Source organism: Amblyomma maculatum, chromosome 5 (assembly GCF_055883805.1).
Source record: "Amblyomma maculatum isolate TAMU_Amacu chromosome 5, ASM5588380v1, whole genome shotgun sequence".
Taxonomy (NCBI): domain Eukaryota; kingdom Metazoa; phylum Arthropoda; class Arachnida; order Ixodida; family Ixodidae; genus Amblyomma; species Amblyomma maculatum.
The window spans coordinates 7503908-7527862 of record NC_139348.1 but is presented as its reverse complement, the minus strand read 5'-3'; the positions used below and the strand labels follow the sequence as shown (position 1 = coordinate 7527862).

Genomic DNA, 23955 nt, shown 5'->3' with positions numbered 1-23955 from the left:
TGCGGCCGCTCACGAAGGTGACAATGCCTCAACGGACCTAAGGCAGGCGATCGCTTAAACGCGACAAGAAAAACCTCCAGGAAAGAATAAGCGTGTAAGCCTGTTCGTAGAAGAAAAGCTTATGGTTGTTATTTGCCGTGCACTGGAACCATTTCAAGATCACACCAGCTACAACCAGCGTGCTATGCCTATTACATGCTTATATCTCCTCTCGATTATGGGACAGGCCGTTCCTTAGTACGTCTTTATTTCAGCACCAAATTAGGTATAACCTTTCGGCAGTACTGAGGTGCTCTGTGGAGTTGGGGGACGTTCCACTTCTTCCTCGTGGCTGGGTGGTCCCGGGGCCTGTTCTAAAAAAAAGGGACCAAGCCCTCCTTTGAAGCTGTCAGTGAATGCTCGCTCGAGTCGCCGTGGGTCCGATGTGAAATGACGGATCGATCCAATCCTGCAGGGTGCCGGACACATAACAGGTCCGCAGGAGATGTTCAGCTTTCGCCGTACATGCGGGGCACTTGGGGCAATGAATTGCGGCCCTGATGCCGTTTGGGGATTTGCATCTCTGGCTTGGTAGAGGATAAGCGACTGCTGTTTATTACCTTCTCCTGTGTTGTAACACCAAGAGCGTAACCCCGCGCAGTAGGTGTATGCGTCACTACACCGTGTTAGAGTGGCTACATGTAGAAGGCTACGTTAGCCGGATGAAGTGGTCCAGTTGGTGCGAGCCGGGAGCGCTTCTCATGATTCAGTAGATGGGTGATTTGGAGCGTGAAATGCTTTTAGCATCTATTGTCCAGCAAGGACAACATGATGCCGAATCGAAGGCGGAAAATTGATTGGTTACATGAACGGGGGGGGGGGGGGGGCGTAGTATGTCACACTTCTCGGCGAACGCCTGAGGTCAAAGGCAAACCTAAACGCTAAACGAATTTTCATCATCGGTGGTTCCCTCCAGCTGCTAACGTTCTTTGAATCCGCTGCTGCAGCGTCACTGGATGTGTCCTTCACTGCGCACTGCAAGGTTTCATGGTACCCTTAATTCTTAGTGTGTGCCTCAACGTCAGCACGAAGGCGAACATAAACAAATTTTCTCAACACTCATCATCACGGACTATACTCACTGCAGGGCAAAGGCCTCACCCATACTCATCCACTTAACATGCTGTTATGTTAGGCTCCACACATGATGGGATATCATTATTATATACCAGCAAAAGCAATGGACCCAAAACAGATCCCTGCGGAACACCGGAACAGCCGCCGGACATGTCCACCGGTAAAAATGGGTACAAGCGTCCCCCGGTCTGGCGCCCGGCTCTCACAGGGATGTGCGCTTGGAAGAGGCTCCGCAAACCCCGCTGCGCTCCTTCTGGGGCAAAATAGTTTCGAACACTTCAGCCTGGAAAAGTGGTTCGAGTTACCGTGTTTCACGGGGTTCAAAGCTGAAAACGAGTCGTGTCCTGCACACGCGAAAACTCAGAAAAAGCCTTGAAGTTTCAAGTGCGAAACGCTCTAAACCAGCGTGTCGAAAGACGTAAAGGTTCACTGTAACCGATAAAGTTTACTTCTCAGAGAATCACTGCAGTCCTGGGCAAGCCCGGATTTTCGGCTGTCTGACTGCGAGAAATACCACAAGGCTGTCTGACTCAGCATTGTTAACTGATATGTATTGTGATCTGAGCGAAAGATGAGATGATATCAACGCAGCGGTTTTACTGTCTATGCCAATAAGTTTAAGTTTTTTAATCACATGACAGTGAGGGACCCTGTCGAAAGCTTTGGAGAAATCTGCAAATATTGCGTCTGTTTGAAGTAATAAATTAATTGTTTCTGCGAAGTCGTCGACAATTTCCAGAAGCTGTGTTGTCGTTGAAAGGCCTTTCCTGAAGCCATGTTGCTTAGAGTAAATAAGATTGTTTTGTTCTAAAAATGTAATTACTGATTTGTTAATAATATTGTCAGGAGTCAAGCCACAGGGAGCCGTGAAGGTACGCGTAGACGAGGACCCGAGAATAAGGTCGGCTTCTAGTTCCGATAACAGAGTCCAGCACCAGCGCGCCTCTCGAGCCAACAACCGCTTCATCGTCATCGGCACAAAGCACGGCAGTCGCGCGGCGCTAGGCACGTAGAATTATCCCCCCCCCCCCTCCCTCGTGAAAGAAAAGCATCGTCCCGATGAGAAGGTGAGGGGAGAAAAAAATTAGGTGTGAGGTGAACTGTACAATAACTTAAGGTCTCACTTGCAGGAAGCGTCAATGTTATGAAACGCGACGTTGACACAGCGCTCAGTCACGCGAAAAGTACGGCTTTAAGCGCACCACATGCACAATTTCAGGTCGCTGATGCCGAACACTGACGGTCACAGTTCCATCTGGAATAACTTCGCAATTAACGCTGTGTAAGCGGAGCAGGACTTTATAGGGTCCGAAATACCGATTGGGAAGTTTCTCGCACAAGCCTTTGTGGCGCACGGGGGTCTACACCCACACTTGGCCCCTGGTTCGTAGTGGACTTCTCTGTGCCGAAGGTTATAGTGTCTAGCGTCGGTGGCATGCTGCTCCTTGATGTGCAAGCGGGCCAGCTGACGGGCTTGCTCAGCCTGTTCTGCGAAATGGGCGGCATCGGGTTCGACTGCTTTATCCCCGCACGGGAACATATCGCGTCCAACATCGTGCGGGCCTCCCTGCCATATACGAGACGGAACGGCGTAAACTTCGTGGTTTCCCGCGGCGCCGTATTGTATGCGAAGGTGACATACGGCAGGACCTGGTCCCACATTTTATGCTCAACGTTGATGTACATTGAGATCATGTCGGCCAAAGTTTTGTTGAGCCTGAGAGTGATAAGCTGTTGTTGTGCGATGCTCGGTATGGCTGAGAGTTAAGGTGTCCCTCAGTAGCCGAGCTGTAAACGCATTTCCTCGGTCAGTAATGATGGTCGACGGTGCACCGTGTCTAAGCACAATGTCGTTCATAAAGAATCGAGCAACTTCGACGGCAGTACCTCGGGCAAGGGCCTTCGTTTCAGCGTAGCGTGTTAAGTAGTCTGTGGTAACTACGATCCACTTGTGTCCGTTCGAGGATAAAAGAAATGGGCCTAAAAGGTCCATGCCCACTTGCTCGAAAGGTGTGAGGGATGGTTCGATAGATTGTAACATGCCGGATGGCTTGAGCGCTGATTTTTTTCGCCGCTGAAATTTTCGACAAGTCTGTACGTAACGTCTAACGCTCGGAGTAAGATGTGGCCAGTAATAGTTCTGCCGGACTCGGTTTAGGGTGCGTTTAAAGCCAAGATGACCTGAAGTTGGTTCGTCGTGGCAGGCCAGGTGGATTTCGTGCCTTAGATCAGCCGGTATGACTAGCAGGTATGTTTTTGCACTCGATGTAGAATTCTTTTTATAAAGCACCCCGTTTCCGAGGCAATACGACGACAGCCCCTGAGCAAGAGAACGGGATATTGTAGGGTGCCCACCTTCAAGATTGTCAATGATCAGTCGCAGCTCGGTGTCGGAACGCTGTTTGGAAACGAGCTCGGACGTACTGACTGTTCCGAGGAAGCTATCGTCGTCGGTTGCGTCTGACGGTGGAGGATCGATGGGAGCGCGGGACAGGCTATCAGCATCGGTGTGCTTTCTGCTTGACTTACAAATAACGTCGAAATCGAACTCCCGCAGGCGCAATGCCCAACGTGCTAAGCGGCCACAAGGATCCTTTAAGTTTTTCAGCCAACACAACGAGTGATGGTCAGTGATCACTCGAAACGGTCGGCCATAAAGGTACGGGCGGAACTTGGCAGCGGCCCATACTACCTCCAAACATTCTTTTTCAGCGGTGGAATAGTTGCACTCAGCACGAGAAAGTGCACGGCTGGCGTAGGCAATCACTTTGTCGACCCCGTCTTGGTGCTGAACTAGAATGGTACCAGGGCCGACATTGCTCGCATCCGTGTGTAACTGTGTCGGTATCATCGTTGAAATGTGCCAGGATCGGGGGTGACTGGAGCCGGCGTCGTAACTCTTCGGAAGCCATCTGCTGCTCGGCGCCCCAGAAAAGTGATGCGTCATCTCGAGTCATGAGTATCAGAGGGCTGGCTATCTGTGTAAAGTTTTTGATAAGGCGACGATAATAGGAGCACAGCCCCCAAAACCGTCGGACTGCTTTTTTGTGGGCGGGGACGGGAAAGGCAGCAACGGCAGCAAGTTTCTCAGGGTCAGCTCAGATGTCATCAGCACTCACGATGTGCCCAAGAAACTTCAGTTCAGTGAACCCGAAGTGGCACCTTTTGAGGCTTGAGAGAAAGGTTGGCAGACCGGACGGCTTCGAGAACAGTTCTCAGGCGGCGCAGGTGTTCCGTGAACGTCGATGAAAAGATTATTTTGTCGTCGAGATAAAAAAGGCATGTCTGCAGAGTCGTTGCTATCGCGTCAACTTGGTCAAACCGCCGCAGACTCGGGACACTGGCCGGTAGTGTGAGAGAAGAAAGGGTAGGAAAGCCGTACTAGGAACAAGCTCCCAAAGCATCGCTCGGCAGCTCCTGATGGGCAACGCCATCTGTGGCAGAAAAATATACACTGGGACGCCGCCGGTATACCGCGCTTTCTCTCGAACGAGCGCTCTGACGCGCCCCCGCATCGCGACATGCCGCCTGTCTTGATGATTGGACAACCTGCCGCGTATTTCCATGAAGGAAACGTAACTATAGGCAAGAAAATTTTTATTCACGTCTGCACTGTAGAGCAGACGGCGATGAGTAAATATTGATTGTGAATGCGTTTCGCACGTTAGCGAAAACGTAGGAAGTTTATCTCAAGGTAAGTCAGCTATCTGACTATATTGTCGTATATTGTCACGCAGCCGTTTAGGCCCGTAACCAGAAGAAGGTTGGTTTTTAATAGGGGGTTGATCTAGCAGGCACAGGAGAGCAGGTCCAGAGCACCGAGTGACATCAGCCGACTTCAGCTTCTTCTCATGGAACGCCACGGGGCCACTTCTTCGAGTCCGCGCACGATGGATGGATGGATGGAATATAGGAGCGTCCCCTTTGAAACGGGGTGGTAGCAGTAGCTATAATGCTCATTTTTCTCCCTATATCTTAATTATTGATTTAGAATGGTTAACTAAACCATCATTCTATTTATTAAATTTTGTTCCTACATTGCTAACATTATGTCACTTCTCTGCTTTTAAGCCACCAATCTTCCAGTCGTTTTTTGCTAGTTTCCACCGCCGGTTTATTCACCCGGCCACTGTTATCTCTAAACCCCAGAGCTTCAGGAACAGTGATTGCGTCTGCACCAACTTCCGGATGGATACCATTACATTCGAGTATAATATGGGCAATTGTTTCACTGGAGTTTCCACATACAGCACATGCGTCATCTCCATTGTTAAATTTCTTTTTGTAGCTGCGTGTTCTAACGCACCCTGATCTAGCTTCAAAAAGTAGGGCACTGCCTCTTGAGTTATCAAAGAAATCTTCCTTCCTGATCTGCATTTTCCACTTTCGGTATAATTCCACAGTCTGTTTCTTTTCCATCGAATTTATCCAATTTTTACCTTCTGTGTTTTTCACCTGCTGCTTAATGCTCTTTATTTCTCCGTCCTTGTTACTAGCATACTTACTAGTTAGTTTCCTAGTTCTTTTCCTCCATTGTGAGTCAACGCTTTTTAGGTACAGGTATTTAAATACTTTAGCTGCCCATCTGTTACTGTCCAATTTCCTCAGGCGTTCCTCATATAATATTTTACTCTGAGCTTCCCGCACTTCGAAAGATGACCAGCCCATATCTCCCTGTACCGCCTCATTTGTAGTTTCGCCGTGGGCACCTAGTGCTAATCGTCCAACGGATCTCTGATTTGTTTCTAATGTCGACTGTACCTCTGATTTTAGGCACAAAACCGCATTTCCGAAAGTAAGTCCGAGCACCATAATTCCTTTCCAAATACCTCTCAAAACCTCATATCTATTGTATCCCCACAATGCCTTATGCTTCATTATCCCGGCATTCCTTCGCCTTTTGACCTTAAGTGATTGCTCCTGCTTTCAAATGTATGCCAATCCTTCCTTTACCCATACCCCCAGATATTCATATCCTGCTACTCTAGGTATTTCAAGGCCTTGTATTTTAAGACCCTGATCAGTTGAGCCGTTGAAAATCATCAGACCCTACTTAACTGCGCTGAAACTGAAGCCTAGAGCGTCCCCTTCGTCTCCGCAATACTTAACTAGAGTTTGCAATTCTTCCAGACTCTCAGCTAGCAGCACAATATCGTCTGCATACATCAAACCGGGGAGGCGCTGCTCTACCGCCTTTCCACCTAATCTATATGACAGGTTAAAACCTAGGTTACTTTCTTGTATCCTCCGTTCCAGGTTTATCATATAAAGCATGAACAGCACCGGTGATAGAGGACAGCCTTGTCTTAATCCTTTGCATACTTTGACATCCTCCGTACTTCTTATCCCTTCCCACGTAATTTCTACTTTGTTATCCCGGTATATTTCCTGTAGGAACTCTATTATCTCATAACCGATACCTTCTTCTTTTAATATGTTCCACAGGAGTTCCCTATTTACGTTGTCGTACGCCCCGTTAATGTCCAGGAAGGCCAAATACAAAGGTCTTTTTTCCACTCTAGATATTTCGATGCATTGGGTAAGCACGAACAGGCTATCATCTGTTCTGAAGTTCTCCGAGTATCTTGTTACTTTCAACCCATGCTTGCGCCTTTAATTTCACCGCCTGCATGGCTAACCTGTACATTACAGATGTTATGGTAATCGGCCTGTAGGATTTTATGTGCATCCTGTCTCCTTTCCCTTTATAAATCAAATTCATTTTACTCTGTCGCCAGCTGTCCGGAATTTGCTTATTTGTTATGACTGTTTCCAGAGCTTTTAACAACGTTTTCTTACTTTTTGGACCGAGTTTATTAATCAGCTTGATGGGAATTCCATCTATTCCTGTAGATGTGTTTTTAGGAATATTTTTTTCTGCCTTTTTCCAGTTTAGAGTGGTCAGTTCTAAGCTGCTTTGTATTCTGCTACCTTGTGTTGCTTCCTGATTTGCGGAGATTACCCTATCGTCGCTCTTAAATGACTCGGCTATAACTGATGTAATGTAGTTCACTGCGTTATCTCCCTTTAAACAATTTCCCTCGTTATCTTGAATCCGATCCTGCTTTCTTTGATTCTTCTTCCCTAGCCAGCTTATATGGTTCCAGAATTTTCTTGCTCCGCCTCTAGAGGCATCGTGTATATCAGCCATCCAGCGATCGGTGGACTGTCTTATTTTTGGACGAGGGTCTGCACCTTAAGTTTCTTTTGTCGATATGATTCCCATTTTTGGTCGATTTCCTCCTGAGATACCTGTGCTTTCTTTGCCATTCGGTGTTCCCTTGAAGCAGTCCGTCGTTGTTCAATAGCTTCCCTGATTTCCTTATTCCACCAGCTCCGTGGCTTCCTCTTTCCATTCCAGCGGTTTGCTACTCTAACCTCCTGAATTTTCATCCTTATGAGTAGTTCTACCTGTTCATAATCCCAGTCTTCCATGGGGATTTTCTCTATTGCTTCCTCTATGTCTGCTGCTATCTGCACTATTTGATCGTCGTTTAATTTTGCGTTTACGTTTTGTCTAAGTTCCATTTCTCTTTTCATCAAGGGCCCCATCTGCAGACTAATACGTTTACGATCACTTCCCAGACTACACGCCCCTTCTTCGTCTATTTCCATTTTTGTGACCTTGCTATAAATTTCCTGTGACATTAGACAATAGTCAATGGTCGTCTGCCTGTTGCGGAATTCCCACGTGATTTGGCCTTCACATTTTGCTTCTCTATTTACTATAACTAGATCGTGTCACTCGCAGAAATCTAGCATTAGCTTCCCGTTACAATCCGTGTATCCATCCAGATCGTCGATGTGGCCGTTCATGTCCCCCAGTAGAATAACATTGGCCCCGTTTCCAAACTGGCTTATATCGTCACTGAGACATTCAACAAGATCCCTGTTTTCTTGCCTGCATTGATGTCCTGTTCCTAAATAAACTACCCCTAGCCATGTCCTTATGCCGGCAATTGTTCCTGAAACCCAGATATGCTCTTTACAAGATGGTTTAATTCTTTGCCAATTTTTTCCCTGGTGTATCAACATACCTACCCCTCCACTCTTTTTTCCGTTCTCGTTCTGTTGCACCCTTCCCAGACGTAGCCTTCTATAAACGGCGGATCTTTTAGATCCCTGAGATGAGTCTCGCAAAAAGCGTACACACCTATTTTGTCGTCCTTCATCTGCTGTTCTATCTCTAGCCATTTCGCTCTTTTTCTGCCTGCTTGCATGTTTATGTAGCTGGTCCTAGTGTTAAATTTCTTTTTTTGTACTTTTCTTTCTCGACCTACTCTTTGCCATTTTTGGGGGCTCAGCCTCCATTATTACACTTTCTTCTGATTCACTTCTAACTACCTCTGCGCACGGAGCCCTCGCGGGCTCCCTAAAATAACTACAGCCCTGCCTGCCAGGCGCCAACCGATCTCTGCTCCCACCCTTCTGTTAAAATGAATGCCATCTCGCTGAAAAGCCCTATCAAAACCTGCTTTATGTACCTCCCTGTTTACCTCAACCGCTTCGAAACGCTTGTCCAGGCTTAACTTTCTTATGTCCTGGTTAACTGTCACCACGTCCTTTTCCATCTTTCCGTTCAATCCTAGCACCTCTGGTACTGTGCATACAACTATCTGCGTCTGCTGTGCTATCTCCCTGATGCCGTTAACTCCCTTAGCTAAACTTTCCACCACTCCTGTAGCGTCACCATTTAGGACATCGTTTAGCCCCGCGGCTACTATTACCATACTGCGCTCTGCGGAATGCTTCAACAGCCTATTTTTACTCTCTTTTAGCACTGCCCTCATTGTTCTCCCTGGGAAGGCTTGAACCAACACTCTCTTATCACCCCTTACACGTTCCAAGATATCTCGCTTGCACCTGTTCATGTTAGAATCTCCGGTGATAAGCACCTGGGCCTTCTCTCTCCCTCTCCCAACTGTTGGCTCCTGCTTTCGGTTATCTATGTCCTTATCTCTGGGATTTTCATTCTTCCTTACTTCTTCCTTTTTTCCGGCGTCTTAGCTGCTTGTAAATAACTCTGACGGTTCGGATCCGCCTGACCTACTTTGCTAATGCCTTCCATGCCAGTGCTGGCCCCTGCCACGTGGCCCGCATTGGAATGTTTATCCTCGTTGGTGCCAAGGATAAAGTCGGCCTTTTTCTTTTCCATTTGAGAAAGCTGTCCAAGCAGTTTCTGATTTTCCGCTCTTAACAAACGTACTTCATTTTCTAAATCATCCACACGAGACACTAAACTGCCCCTTTCTTGATCAAATCTATCTAGACGCGCACTCAGTACGCAACACCGACACAAAAAGTCGCTGCCTTCCGCTTCACCTACATAGTCAAAACGCGTTTCCTTGAGATTAACCTGCGCCTCACACTGAGTACACTTTACCTTCTTTTGATTGCTCATCTTAAGCGCTCTTCGACTGAACTATATCTATTACGAATTCTCAGAATATACAGATTGCCAAAAGAAGACACAAGAAACGACTAGCAAACAAGCGTTAAAAACCATTTCTGCGACTGCCAATAGCCTAGAAAAAAATATTTATCTAATCGAGATAGCTAAATAATGAACGCCAATAAAACCTAGCTGCCGGCACGAAAAATCAGGCCGCCAGGACCAAGAGCTAAAATCTATTCTTTTGGGTGCACCTAACCTAACTAGCTGAACACGAAATAAAGTTAATAAAAGAAAGAACTCATCTATTTGACGCTTCGGAAGCTCCCGCTGTCGCCGGTCCGTCCGTTTTCGGTAGTCACGTGCAATCGGAGGAGCGATGGAACACGCGTCCGCACCACACGGCTGTCGACTGTCAACCTCGATGAGCAGCTGCCTAGCGGCTGCTGTTGCACACGCTACATTTTAATATGTTTAAAAACTGCGGAAGTATTATCAGTACTATGAGATAAAGCTGCTCGCTTGTTGATCATCGTTTTGGCCTGTGGCATGAGATCTATATTCGGTTTTGGTTTTATTATTACGACGTTACTAAAGCAAATCTTGCAGTAGAAGAATAAGCTATAGTCCGAAGGAGATGTTTCTGCAAAGGCACGAGCGCTAGCAGTCTCAAAAGCTCATGCTTGCTCCGCGCGCTGCACTCGACATAACCGGCTCGCTGGCTCGAAGGAAGGTGAAATCCAAGCTTGTACTACAATCGTGCTTTATTTCGGTTCTTACTAAATGGTTGTGCTTCATTTATATTTGGTTTGCATTTACGAAACCTGTGACGCGAATAGGGTGCTCCGTGCGAGTAGTGTCAATCGGGCCATAACTAGGATCGCTTTTGTATTGCACTTCCAACATATTTTTGTTATTAGTAATAATAATGTTGGTCCATTTATTGGCCAATTTGCGGAAATCTGTAAAAGCGGCTCAGCCAAGTATGTTGTCCACCCCCCCGCCCCACCCCCTCACAAAAAAAAATACTCGTTCCTAGATATTTTCTTGGTCGTAGGGCACATTCACACATCATTGTCGATCGAGGACGTCGCATGCTGGATATCTGTTGATTTGGTTGCTTTCAGAGCACTCGCAAAGCAGGTTGAGAGCACAGAAAATCGGCAAAGCAAGGCACGCGCGGAGCGAAGCCTCCACCCCCTTCACTTCCTATACATGGTGTTAAACCATTGTACTCTGTGGTGCCTCTCTAAGATGCCTTTGTCAACTGTCGAACATTTATGAGTTTATGGAGAAGGGGGAAAATTGGCCCTTTTCGTTTCCACAAAGAACGCGAGACTTTTCAGAATGCTGTCATGCGGTTGGAAAACAGGTCTTGTGGAAACGCTTCCAATGAAATCTGCAAAGTTCCACACGTGAGCCTCGTCTTTCGGCGCTTCGCCTACTATTGTGGCTACCCATGACACAATGCTATTTAGTACCTCCGTTTCGCATCAGCGGAAGCGTTTTTGTATCGCCAAATAACCGTCAGGCGCAACTAGATCGCCACACGTGCACAGGAAGCTAGCGGAGCGTCTGCTCCGACGACGTCCCATCGTTTCACATTTCGCCACCATGCCAGGAATGCGGCGCTGCCATCGCGCGGCGAAACTTGAGCTTGGGTTCCCTATGGGGCAGGGATACGCAGGGAAGTGCTTCTCCGCAGCGGCCGTGCGTGTGGAGAGCAGCCTGCCCAAGTGCTGGCATGCGCTCGCGAAGGACGCGGGTCGTACGGGCTGCTTTCGCACACTATTTCAAGATGTCAAGAAACTGCAAAAGTCGGCGCCCGAAGAAAACACGAGACAAGGTTGAAAGCTGTGCAAGCGAAAACGAGAAGGGAAAGGCAGAGACCGATCGATAATGTGGGGGCGACGCTTGGAAAACGGGCGTGAACCCGGAAATCTGCAAACCCGAGCTTCACCCGATGACGTTTCATTGGCGGGGCTGAGCTCCCAAGCTGTTTTCAGACGATTTTCAGACGGCATTCTTAGCGCAGAAAAATACACACGCACACGAGAGAAAAGGAAGGGCACGAGACAGGCGCTACTACATCTGGTTTATTGCACTGAAAAGACCTACAATATATAGCAATGACTACACATGCGTAGATCAACCGAACACGCCCCCCTTCACCGAAACCGCTCAAGAAATCACATTTCTGCCCCCAACAGAGCGACAGACGTGTCACTAACACACCCCTCCTCCCTCTTTCTTATATGGAAAGCTTCAAGCAGTTCACGCGCCTTCTTATCTACGCTTCTGCCCAGAATCCGTATCTCGTTCAGCCGCGGCTCACACCCACTGCATCGAGCACAGTGCTCAGGGAGCCTAGCGCCCTTGTCGGAGCGAAAATGTTGCGCCGCGCGGTCTTTAACACATTTGCCTGTCTGGCCTATGTAAACCTTGCCGCAAGTCAACGGGATCTCATACACAACCTCCTTGCGGCACACCACAAATCTTTTCTCATGCCTAACACCACAGGCGGGCCTTTTGTCGTCACGCATGACACGTGAGCACAGTTTTGAAACCTTCTGGGGAGTGGAGAACACGACAGGAACACCATGTTTATTCGCCACCTTTTTGATGTTGTGGGATAACTTGTGGACATACGGCACCACTTCAGCTTTGACCGCAGTATGACGCCGCTCTTCCAGCTTTCCTGACATGGCGTTTCTTGTCTTTTTGACCAGACCTTCTATTACCGACGTGACGATCGCGCAGGGGAAGCTTGCTGTATGACCGCTCGACCTGTCTCCTTAAACTCGAAGCCATGGCATGCGGGCACGAGTTCACGAGTGCGGACTCTAGGCAAAGGCTAGCAATGGCCCTCTTTGCTGTTTTAGAATGGGCTGACTCATACGGAAGCAGAGCCTTTTGTGCCCGCGGTGCGTGTTCCCAGCATACATGATTACCGCCGAAATTAATCTTAAAATCTAAAAACTGCAACGAATCCTGTAAAGGGAGTTCGTGCGTAAAAACCAACCCTTTACCATTATCATAAAAACAAGGTAATATTCTGCGCACAACGCTTGTTTGGGGGAGGCCAGGCTGTTTCCTTAAAACAACTAAAAAAATCATCCACATATCTGGAAATATTGTGAAGTCGTGCCCGCATGCCATGGATTCGACTTTAAAAAGGCAGGTACAGCGGTTGCATACAGCCGTCACATCGGTAATAGAAGCTCTGGTCACAAATACATGTCAGGAAAGCGGGAAGAGCGGAGTCAGACTGCGGTTAAACCTGAAGTGGCGCCGTATGTCCACAAGTTATCCCACAACATCAAAAAGGTGGCGAATAAACATGATGTTCCTGTCATGTTCTCCGCTCCCCAGAAGGTTTCCAAACTGTGCTCACGTGTCATGCGTGAAGACAGAAGTCCCGCCTGCGTTGTTAGGCATGAGAAAAGATTTGTGGAGTGCCGCAAGGGGGTTGTGTATGAGATCCCGTTGACTTGCGGCAAGGTTTACATAGGCCAGACAGGCAAATGTGTTAACGACCGCGCGGCGCAACATTTTCGCTCCTTGAGCTCCGACAAGGGCGCTAGGCTCCCTAACCACTGTGCTCGATGCAGTGGGTGGGAGCCGCGGCTGAACGAGATACGGATTCTGGGCAGAAGCGTAGATAAGAAGGCGCGTGAACTGCTTGAAGCTTTTCATATAAGAAAGAGGGAGGAGGGTTGTCTTAGTGACACGTCTGTCGCTCTGTTGGGGGCAGAAATGCGATTTCTTGAGCGGTTTCGGTGAAGGGAGGGCGTGTTTGGTTGATCTACGCATGTGTGGTCATTGGTATATATTGTAGGGCTTTTCAGTGCAATAAATCAGATGTAGCAGTGCCTGTCCCGTGCCCTTCCTTTTTTCTCGTGTGCGTGTGTATTTTTCTGCACTAAGAATGCCGTCTGAAGCTGAAAACCATCTAGCTCGTCTACAAGTTCTGTTAAACCCAAGCTGTTTTCTTCGTTTTTTTCTGGTGTCTCCAAGTGTTGAGTTGAGAAGGTGAAGATGGGCGCAATTTTTAATCGCCGATATCTCCAGTGTTCATGAAGCTAGCTGGAACATTCTTGCGAGGAATTGACTTTTGAGGGAGTACCAATCTCTCGACCGATTTGGTTTATATCATTTTAGGCATTTCCCTTCACGGCCACTGGCGGAGGCAATAAACGCGCCCCTTTGGCCCTCGTTTCCAAAAGACGGCATTTCCGGGCTGACCTGACCGGGGAAACCGGCCGTCGCCTATTCTTCCCTGCATCTTTCTCTTTCCTGTCCACTTTCTGACAACTCTCCGATCTTGTCCTCCTTCCTTTTCTATTTTTTCCTGGAGGGTGGCTAACCATCCTGCGTTATGCCATATTCGGACATAGACAGGTTGGTGTGGGCAAGCCCCCTAAAAAAGGAGGCTCACCGATGAAACTGCAAAGTTCTTTTTGAAAAATGCATATAAAACGTTTAAAACATATAAAACATTTTAAGTACGGGTTATTAATACAAATTCAGCTGATAGTCAGCGCTTGGTTTGTCTGTGTTTCTTCCCCGGTCTTCGTTTTTCGCGCTGTGCAAAATGCTTAACGTCTACCAATTTGCCAAGTATTTAGTTTTGATGTAACCTCACACTGACCGACTTCCGAAAAGAGTAACCACCACATGAACACATATTACAAGAATACCTGTGAAAGAAGTACATGAACTACATCGACTGTTTTACAGATGGTGCAAAAACAGCAAATCAAGTTGTACCAGGGAGAAAGTAACAAGGCTACCAAACTGTGCATCAATATTTACTGGCGAATCTTATGTGCTCTACGTAGGTGCAGAAACAGATTCTTTAAGTCCGCTTAAGGGCAATAAATTCTAAAAATGCACTTGAGGCTATATAAGGAAACATTATTTAAGACAAAAAATATCATGAGGGCAAACTGTAATATTTTGCTGGGTTCCTAGCCATGTCGGGATAAATGGTAATGAGAGACCCAACTTTATGCGGCAAAAGCGCGAAAGAAGGAAAGGAAATGATTGCATCAGGTTAGTAGAAAGAAGCTTTCGAGATAAATGGCAGAGTATATAAAAGAATGAAAAAAGATATGCCACATTTAATAAAACCCATAATAGAAGAATGAAGGTGATGTACACAGAAAGAGCGCATCACTGAGGTGACTTCAAAGACTCTGCGAGAAATGTGGCGCTGAGCTCACCGTCAACGACATTTTTATATCGCGCACAAAACTTGAATAGTTGATGAGCACATCCCATTCCACCCTTGTTTGGAGACATTCCACTTGTTGAAATTTTTATCTCTTTTCGGTTTTCTTGAACAATCGGGGATTCTGAATAAGCTGCAATTTCTTAAACACTTTTCACTCATAAAAGAAGCACAGCATCCTTGTGTTTGGTGCATGATGGCCTCAGTTGCCAAAAAAAAAAAAGAAAAAACTCAACACACAACGCAACTCATCCTTTAGCACTTATTGGTATTGTTTATTTTCGTCCTTGTGCATGTAATGGCCTCTTTGACTAATTTACTGTATTTAATTTCACTCTCCTTTTAACGGCATTTCTGCACTTTATTGCATTTTGTTTTCATGTTATTGAAGCATGTTGCTCTTTTACTGCCTCATCCTTTTATTTGCGCCTTTTGCTCCCGTTGTCTGGTGACATTTTCACCCATAATCTTTCTGTCGCAAATTGAGCAGCTGTTCCCCATGCTTTCCCGCTCATTTCTCCTTTAAATCGCTCCGCAATAAAATAACCACGCTGTTGAAGTCAGCGCTTCCTATCTTTCATCGTCCACGTGCGCTGTTGTTTCATAGCACATGATTGGCTTATCACGTAGGCAAGGTGAGCTCCGCAGACTACCCTACTTGTAGGAAACGCGGTGGACGATGCGCCCTATACCTGTTCGCCTGCGCGCTTGAGTTTAGCTATAGTAGAGTCTGGCCTAAGCCTGTTTGATAAACAGAGCCAGGATCCGGTGCTTTGCCATTTCTCTGATGAGACTTCCTGAGATGTATGCCAAGCAGAAGCTCTGATTTTACAATGTTGTCTCGCAAAATCGAGACGGAACCTCGTCGTGCGATGTTCCGGACTAAGGATATCGCCTATATAGTGGGGTCTTCGAAACTCCCTTTTGAGCATTAAAAAAATTCTTGGACGCCCTTGAATCACCATGCGTGCAGCAAGACGAAAGCATTTTGACCCTACTGATGAGATCCTTGGAACGCCTCCCTTGATTCTTTGAGAGAGAGAAAGGCTCTCCCTCACTATCTACTCTATCTCTTCCTAGAGAGAGGACGAGCTCTCTCAGAGCGGAAGTGAGACAAAGAGGGTCTCTATCTACTTTTTATAGAGAGAGAGGAAAATATAAAGAAAACAAGGGAGAGATGCTTTCTCTCTGAGACCCTCTTCTTCTTCTCACTTCCACTCTGAGAGAAAGCTCTTACTCTCTCTAGAGAGAGGGAGAGAGATTACTCTCTTCACCTTTCTCATCACTCACTACCATTATCTCATTTTGGATGGGAAAAACAGCTCACTGTTTTTTCCATCCGAAATGAATTACAACCAACTAGCCTAACTCAGCATCCTACTGCAGTAACATTATCGATCACTAACTGTACCTATTGGTCACTATATGAAAGACCACTGAACGGGAGTAGAATGAGGGCCTCAGTTCGCAAGCCGCGCCAACGTTTCCGCAAGTCGGCTTCTTTTCTAGGACAGCAGCTTGGGCAAGTTGGCTATCCATTTGTGACAAAACAGCGAGTAGCAAAGGGACACAAATGCTGACTTACATCTGTCTTTATTTCGAAGAAACACGACTTCCATTGCCATCGCACAGCATATCTAATCACAAGCGTCACAGCCATAATATAGATGCAATCTCAAGTGACAAGCACAGTCCTGTAATCAAACAAGCGAATCATATTCTTTTTCGGTTAATGAAACGGATGGCGTGCTAACACAACAATCACTCGCTATCGAAGCTGCCTCGATAATCTCTCGTGCCTGGCAATTACTTTGAATTTGTTGAGCTCGCATGTCTCTGCAACGCTTGTTAGAAATTCGTTTTACAAGTCTTTCTTTCATGTCTGTCCCACTGGAAACGAGGCCCACAAACAGCGTTTGGTGCAGCCCTGTTTCTTTTGTGTTGTTAGGGGCAGCTATCATCACGCCAGCTTTTCGTCCATTCTTTTAGGCGATGAGATACGTTGTGAATATAAAGAATTCCGACTATGGGCCTCCTTTTATTGTGCAAGAAATACCGCTCGTCACTGCGTGCCGTGTACTTATAAAAAGAAAAAGAACAACGCTCGGTCACCCGCAGCTTTCGCTCCATAATCGGCTAAGCAGCATTGAACCTTTATTTTTTTCTCTAGTTCAACCTGCTGTTCGGGCATCAAGGCTTTTTTCGTCTGCTTGGCGACTGATACCAGCGCGTAACCCGCTCTGTTTGACGACTTCCATTTTGTGGATGTTTGTCTAGCTGTCTTAGTCAGCTTTGAGTGAGCCGAGTGCTCTCTCCCTCTAGGAGACCAGCAAGTATGTCTTCTTGTTAATTCGAGTCGCAAGTCCAAAAACCCCTTGGGTTCATGCGTGACGGCAAGTGGTTGCAAAACTTGCACAAAGTGACCCAACGCCTCTATAACTGTATCTAGAGAATTTCTGCCTTTGCCGTTACAAAGAACGAGGTAGTAATCAACATACCTAAATACCATTTATTACCAGAGCCAGCGCGGATTAGGTGAAGAGACCTGTCTTTTCTAGCCAGATACAAATCACTGATTAAAGGCGCGATACACGACCCAATGCATAAACCGAGTTTTGAATATCCGCATTTCTATTCCAAAGAACGTAAGTCGACCTGTTAAATGTTCCAAAACCCCCCGAGTAGACGTCCCGCAGGCGCTTTGAAAAGCAACCGCCTCGAACGTGTCTATGCATTCTTCCACATAAACCATTGGCTCATCCTGCGGAATGGAATAATATAAATCTTTAACATCCACCGAGCACACACCAATGTCGCTGCTAAAATTGTCGTTTAAAAACAGATTAGAAGGGTTCAACGCTGCTGAACCGAATATGGAGCAAAAGCATATGCTGCGGGTGACCGAGCTTTCTTCTTCTTCTCCTTCTTCCCTAACCCACATACTATAAAGCCCCGCCTAACCAAGCCGTATGCCCCAGGATGCATAGCGAGTTCCTTAGGTGAGTAAGCACGAGCATTTATATACCCATCGTTTTCCTCCTCCTCCTCTCAACTGCGAGAGAAGAGGTGATAGCAGTGGCTCCACTCTGTAACAGCGCGGCGCCAGCTGCAGCGCGGACCGCCGCCACCCGACGACTCGACTTGGTAGCCCATCTCTCGCAGCTGGTATGACGTCTCAGCCAACAGGGGTCATTAAAGATCTAACGTGCCTACCGACCGTGGCTACGCGAAGGGCTGAAAATGGGAGTAGTATTGCTTTCGCAAGAAAAAACTTATTCTTTGTACAGAAGACCAACGGATAAGCAACAATTGTTGGCCAGCTTAGAAGAATATGTAGCGATGATAATGACTGCATTCATTGACAGCAACACTAATTCAGAGGACCGGTAACTCCCTCAATGTGGCCCTTGAAAAAGCAACCAATTTAAACCGCAACGATGTACTCACGAAACGCCCAAAGGCAAACACTGAACGGAAGCCTTCTTTGGTAAATAAATACTCCGGTCAATACAATCTAAAAATATATCACAGCGGTCAGGATTTTAAAAATCTTTTAGAATACTGTTTTAATCACTTTTATTGTTTTAATGACCCCCCGTTTTTACTACGGATTGGCATTTGCATTGAGTCTTGTGTTGCTCTTGTTCTGTGTGCTGTACCTAAAGACGCGAATAACACGGGACAAACGCAGTGAAGACGACGGGACAAAGCACGCCTTCCAAGTAGCACCTCTGACATGATCATTCTTGGTAAAAGTGGAGACAAGACAGCTAGGGAACTGATTGACGCATTTTATATAAAAAAAGCAAGCCAGCTCGTGCATATGTGACGCTCTGTACACGGCGGAAGAGAAATTGCCTGAGAGTGGGTTATCACGTTAAGTTTGATCCTAAGTGATGTGTCTGCGCATGTGACGATAAAGCTTGTTTGTTTCGTGTGTTCAATAAACTAGTAGCAGGCGCTACTAGTTTATTGCGCCTACTACTACTACTAGTAGTAGTAGTAGGCGCTTCGTCCCGTAGTCTTTACTTTGTCCCGTTTTTCGCTCCTTTAAGTATTATGGATGGAATGTAACCAACACGCCCAGGAACAAGTTGTATTAGTGCAGAGTATGGCAAGTGTACAGTCATCTGAATGATTGGTCCTATTGTTTATTAAGCTTGATTATTCTGAAAAAGTCAGCCCTGCACAAACAAATGAAGCTACGTCGGGAGGTCTGCTAGGAGGCGACGTAGGAATATTGAGAGGCGCATATTGTTAGAAACAGTTTGCCTTCCTAGCTGGCATGAGTTTGGCAAACAATGCTTCGGCGGAAACTTTTCGAACCTTGGGCAGTCGTCAAAACCCACCTCCTTGGTTGTTTGATGGCTTGAGAAATTTGTAGCCAACCTCGGTAATTAGTCCTCCTTATTTTAGTGTGGATGACTTCACTTACTGTCCTGTCGGATCAGGTAACTTTTCATAGTGGTAAGAGGCCTTTTTTTCAAAATTCAACTGGAAGAATAACTATGATGCCACTTTTGGCTGCAGGCTTAGTAAATATATCAGTTTTAGAAGCTAGATTGTCAAGAGTGGCTATTTCGGCAGAAGAGAGGTTTTTGGGGTTTCGAGCTAGATTTATTTCTTTTTTCAATAATTTCCTTTAAGACGGATGTAACATTTAGGTCCAGTTGTGGGCTGCGCTCAGCATCCGGAAACCATGTGCTGGGGACACTAAGTATGTTAGAGGCTTCAGGTACATTATTTGAGCTTTTGGCGAATAATTTCCTAATACACATTTTCCTCGCGAATTAAGCTAGGTCGTGATTGAGTTCGAATTTCATTAAAGCTATTTTTCGTTGGACACAAGGTTAGGCCTCGTCTTGGAATATGTTTACCCCCATCTTTTAAGGATTTAGAAATATCAATGACCTTACTATCATCTATGTCCTGTCTCGTAGCTGAAACATGTCTTTGTAAAACTGTAGGCGGAGGCCAGGCGGTATGCCTGGCCTCCTGGTGTACTTAGCGGCCGCTTATCTCTTACGAATTTAAGCTCCTTTTAAACGCTAAGTTTTTGTCCTTTCCTTGTCACAAATTCGTTTAGTGCTTGACGTTCCTCCACGGTTAATGTTATTTTATATAGTTGGTCGGTAAGTGCATCTAATTGCTCTTTCAGCAAATGAATAGTTCTTGTGGCATACAGAGAGCGCACTTTACAGTAATCCTATGTCTTTTCGGTATCATTGCTTTCGTTAAATCATGTCTAAGTTTGTAGTGGCGAGATATACTTAGTATGTTTTGCGGCTAATTTTCTAGCGACAAGAAAGGGACGACTTTCTGCTGGAAGATTTCGGGGCTAGTTTTTAGTTATTCCTTCTTGTTCGGAGTAGACTTCCTTATCGGCTCTACGTGTTTAGGGGTGGTTCACTGAAGGCCATGTGGTAAAAACCTGCTGAGAGGAAAATGCCCGCAATATAACAAACCCCTATAAATAGCGATTTATTGATTACAATAAGGCGCATGACTCGGTCGAAACCTCTGCAGTCATGGAAGCATTACTAAATCAGGGTGTAGACGAGCCATGCGTGAAGGTACTGGAATATATATATAGTGGCTGCACGGCAACCATAGTTCTGCAAAAATAAAGTGACAAAATTCCAAGTAAGAAAGGCTTTAGAAAAGAAGACACGAGTGCTATATAGAGCTTGCTTAAGGGCGTATTCAAAGACATGGAAAGGGAGCAGTTAGGCATCCGGGTCGATGAAGAATATCATAGTAATCTGGGATTACCTGAAGACATTGCCTCGTTAAGTAACTCAGGGGACCCCCTGCAACTAATGATAATTCATCTAGACAGGAGAAGCAGAAACGTAAGCATACAAACTATATCTCGCCTTTACAAACTTATAGACATTATTTACCGTCTTCTCCAGAAGGCTGAGGTAGTGTTGAACCGCCTGGCAAAGGAACAGCAGTTTGAAATAGGAAGCGAAGCGCTGGAAGTGGCTGGCGAATATGTCTACTTAGGACAGGTAACCACGGATCTGGACCACGAAAGGCAAGCAGTTAGGAGAACAATATTGGGATGGAGCGCATTTCGAAGGTACTCGCACATTACGGTTAGCATGTTACCGGCATCACTCAAGAGGAAAGTGCATATTTGCACCCTACCGGTACTCACCTATAGTGTTGAAAAATGGAGGTTAACGAAAGAGGTTCTACTTAATTTGAGGACAGCCCAGAGGGATATGGAACAAAAAATGGTAGGGGTAACATTAAGAGATAGAAAGCGTGCAGAGTGGGTTAGAGAAATAACTCGATTTGCTGTCATTTTAGTCGAAACCAAGAAGAAGACATGGTATCACAAAATCGGCGCACATGTTTATTAGGTACGCACGGCGTAGAACATTTCAGTGCATTAGAGAAATGCCTCCGCGCGAGGGGAGACCGTAGCTTTGCACGCGTCGGCGCCTCCTTCCTCATCCCTCGACGGCGACGGGCACTCGGCCGGAAGGTACTCATCTTCTCTGAAGGTTTCTGCCGCGCCTAACCAATTACGATTCACGGCTCAACGGGAGTAAAAGGGGAAGCGAAGCTACGTGTATATGCATGGTGCTGGTGAAAACTTTTATTGCCCCACTCCTCTACATAGCCCTTAGGAGGCTTCCCTTACAGAGCAAATGACAGCCCTTGGAGGGCTGACAGAAGCGGCGCGCCCTATTTATTGATCTCTTGTCGCTTGAGCAGCCAGCCAGTTTCTGAGCTAGTGTTGCTGCCAGTTAGCAACTACTACTGCGCCGGGGTTCATCTGCTGCTTGGCTAGCCTACATATCGTCTTACATGACGGCCACATCGTCACTCTCCAGCGTCGGGTGCGACAGTGAACACTTTGGTGTTTGTTTGACTCTCGTGTACTGTTCAGTATTGTAACGTTATTGCATGCCTCTTTAGTTGCATGCTTAACATTGCCTTTCTGTGTAACTCTCGCCTGTGTATTTCAGTGTTAGTGTGCATTTCTCTGTATCGTCCCTTAATGTGTATAAAGTTTGTTTTATTTGTCATCTCTGACTCCGACCCTTACTCTGGCTTGAACTGGCGAAAGCTGGGCACTAAACGGCCACCCTCTTCTGTCACTAGAGATGGTTGACTTCCAACTGAGCTTGCCACGCAAGTCGAGGGCATCTCCTTTGACACTAGGACAGCTAATCCCTCCCCCCCTCACTCCATTAGTGGCACGTCGCAGGGGGCGACAGAATATTAGGTGCGTGTATGAGGTTAAGAAGTTCGCAGGGGTCTAGCGGAATCAGCTAGCACAAGATCGGGTTAATTGGAGGAAACTTGGAAAGGGCTTCGTCCTGCAGTGGGCGTAGTCCAACTGACGATGACGATGATGATGATGGTGACTTAGATGTTCGTGGTTAAGTCCACGTCGGTGGCCGCCTGGCAGCTGGTGTCTTTCTTAGAATGTGTGGGTGTCTGTGTGAAAATACTGCGGTGTGTCTTCGTGTCCGTGGGTGCGTGTTATTTCACTGGTGTTGGTACAACGGCCTCTGCTTCTGTCCACATGTCGTGGGTCCTGACAATGAAATTCGCAGGCGTTGCGATTCTTTGCCACTCTCGTGCGTGGTCACTTGTTCCGTGCTGGCCAAAGAGGATCGTGCGATTGGTCCTCGGCGTTGCGTCGATATTAATGACCTGCTTATTCTTTACTCGATCGCGTTGCCCATTAGTCGGACACCTCGAAAGTCCATCTCTGTCCAGGTGTGCCTGAGGGTCATGTTGGATTTCGGCGTAGTGGATGACTTTGACGTGTTCATGACTGAATTCCAAGAAGTGGTTAATTTTAACTGTTCCCTGCGTGCGCTGCTAGTGTTCGTGACTGGTGCATGTTGTTAGTTTGTGAGCCAAATAGGATGGTTATTTGTGAGGTTTTCGCGTGCATGGCCTGAATCATGTGCTGTGTTTCAAGTAGCGCAGTGAATGGTGCTTCCTTGGCGCCGCTTCGAAACCTGATGTAAGGCGCGTGTTCCTCAGAATGAGTGTCACCGATAAACGCTACGTGTGCCAGTAAAAAAAGAGGAGGCTTATCTTGTTCCGTCGCCATCTTCCGGTGCTCACGATCCAGGGTAGAATGATATAAAGAAGATGCTGAAAGAACTGTCAACAACGATTGAGGGGAAGCCTTGGTTTGCGAACTGAGGCTCCGTCTCAACGCTTGTTCAGTGCTCTTTCATAGTGTTTAGCCATCTTCTTTCTCTCGTTGCATCGGTCACTATATGCCATAACCCCGCAGATATCTTCGTAATCGCGAAAGCACCTAGCGCACAGTTTTTGCGGACGCCACTCATTAGCTGTTAAAGGCTTTGACTTTAGCCTCTACCGCCGGCGATCGGGTTCGAACATGGGTCCACCATTCAGTTGGTCATGCTCAAATCAGGTTCGACAGCAATTTTGATGCTATTCCGACGAGTCACATTTCAGAGGCCAAATTTCGGGATAATAAGGTTAGACATCAATTTTGGCTCTATAGGAGTTCTTCCGTAATAAAATTCTAATAAAATTGGTGTTAGCATGGACACAGCATTCCAATCTTAGGGGAACTGTTAATGATATGGGTTGGTGAAGATCACCTGAATATTGTGCAATTCGCTGACGAGATTCCTTTGCGAACACGAACTGCAAAGAATAATTAGTGAGAGTAAAAGCGGGAAGGTCGGTCTAAAAGCAATATACAGAAGACTAAGGTATGTTTTACAGCCTCTTACAGGAACAGCGGTTTACCCTAGGCAGCCAATTAAAACTGATTGCTGGGCTAGTTGGTGCATAGTCACATAAATAAAAGGTTAATAGCGCAAAAAGGCACTCACAAATAGGCACATTTAGACACACAGGACCAGCGCCGGTCCTGTGTGTCTATTTGTGCCTATTTGTGAGTGTCTTTTTGCGCTATTAACCTTTCCTTTATGTGACCGTAGGTAGCCAACCACCGGAAGTGGTAGGCGAATATGTCTACTTAAGACAGGTGGTAGCCGGATATCCATGCTATGAAAGGGAAATAAATATGAAAGAGAAATAACAGGGACGGAGCGCGTTTAGAAAGCGCACGCACATTATCACCAGCAGCTTACCGGCATCGTTGAAGAAAATATTATCAGCTGGACCTTACCTGTGCTCACCTATGGGGCTAAAACGTGGAGGCTAACGGAGAGGTTTTGAAAACAACACACAGAGG

At 46.5% G+C, this 23955-nt stretch overlaps 1 protein-coding gene across 6 annotated transcripts in view; it reads left to right on the top strand.

Moving 5' to 3' along the window:
* Positions 1 to 23955, top strand: part of LOC146187709 (phenoloxidase-activating factor 2-like) — a 213839-nt gene that overhangs the window by 100324 nt on the left and 89560 nt on the right. The window lies entirely within an intron of this gene.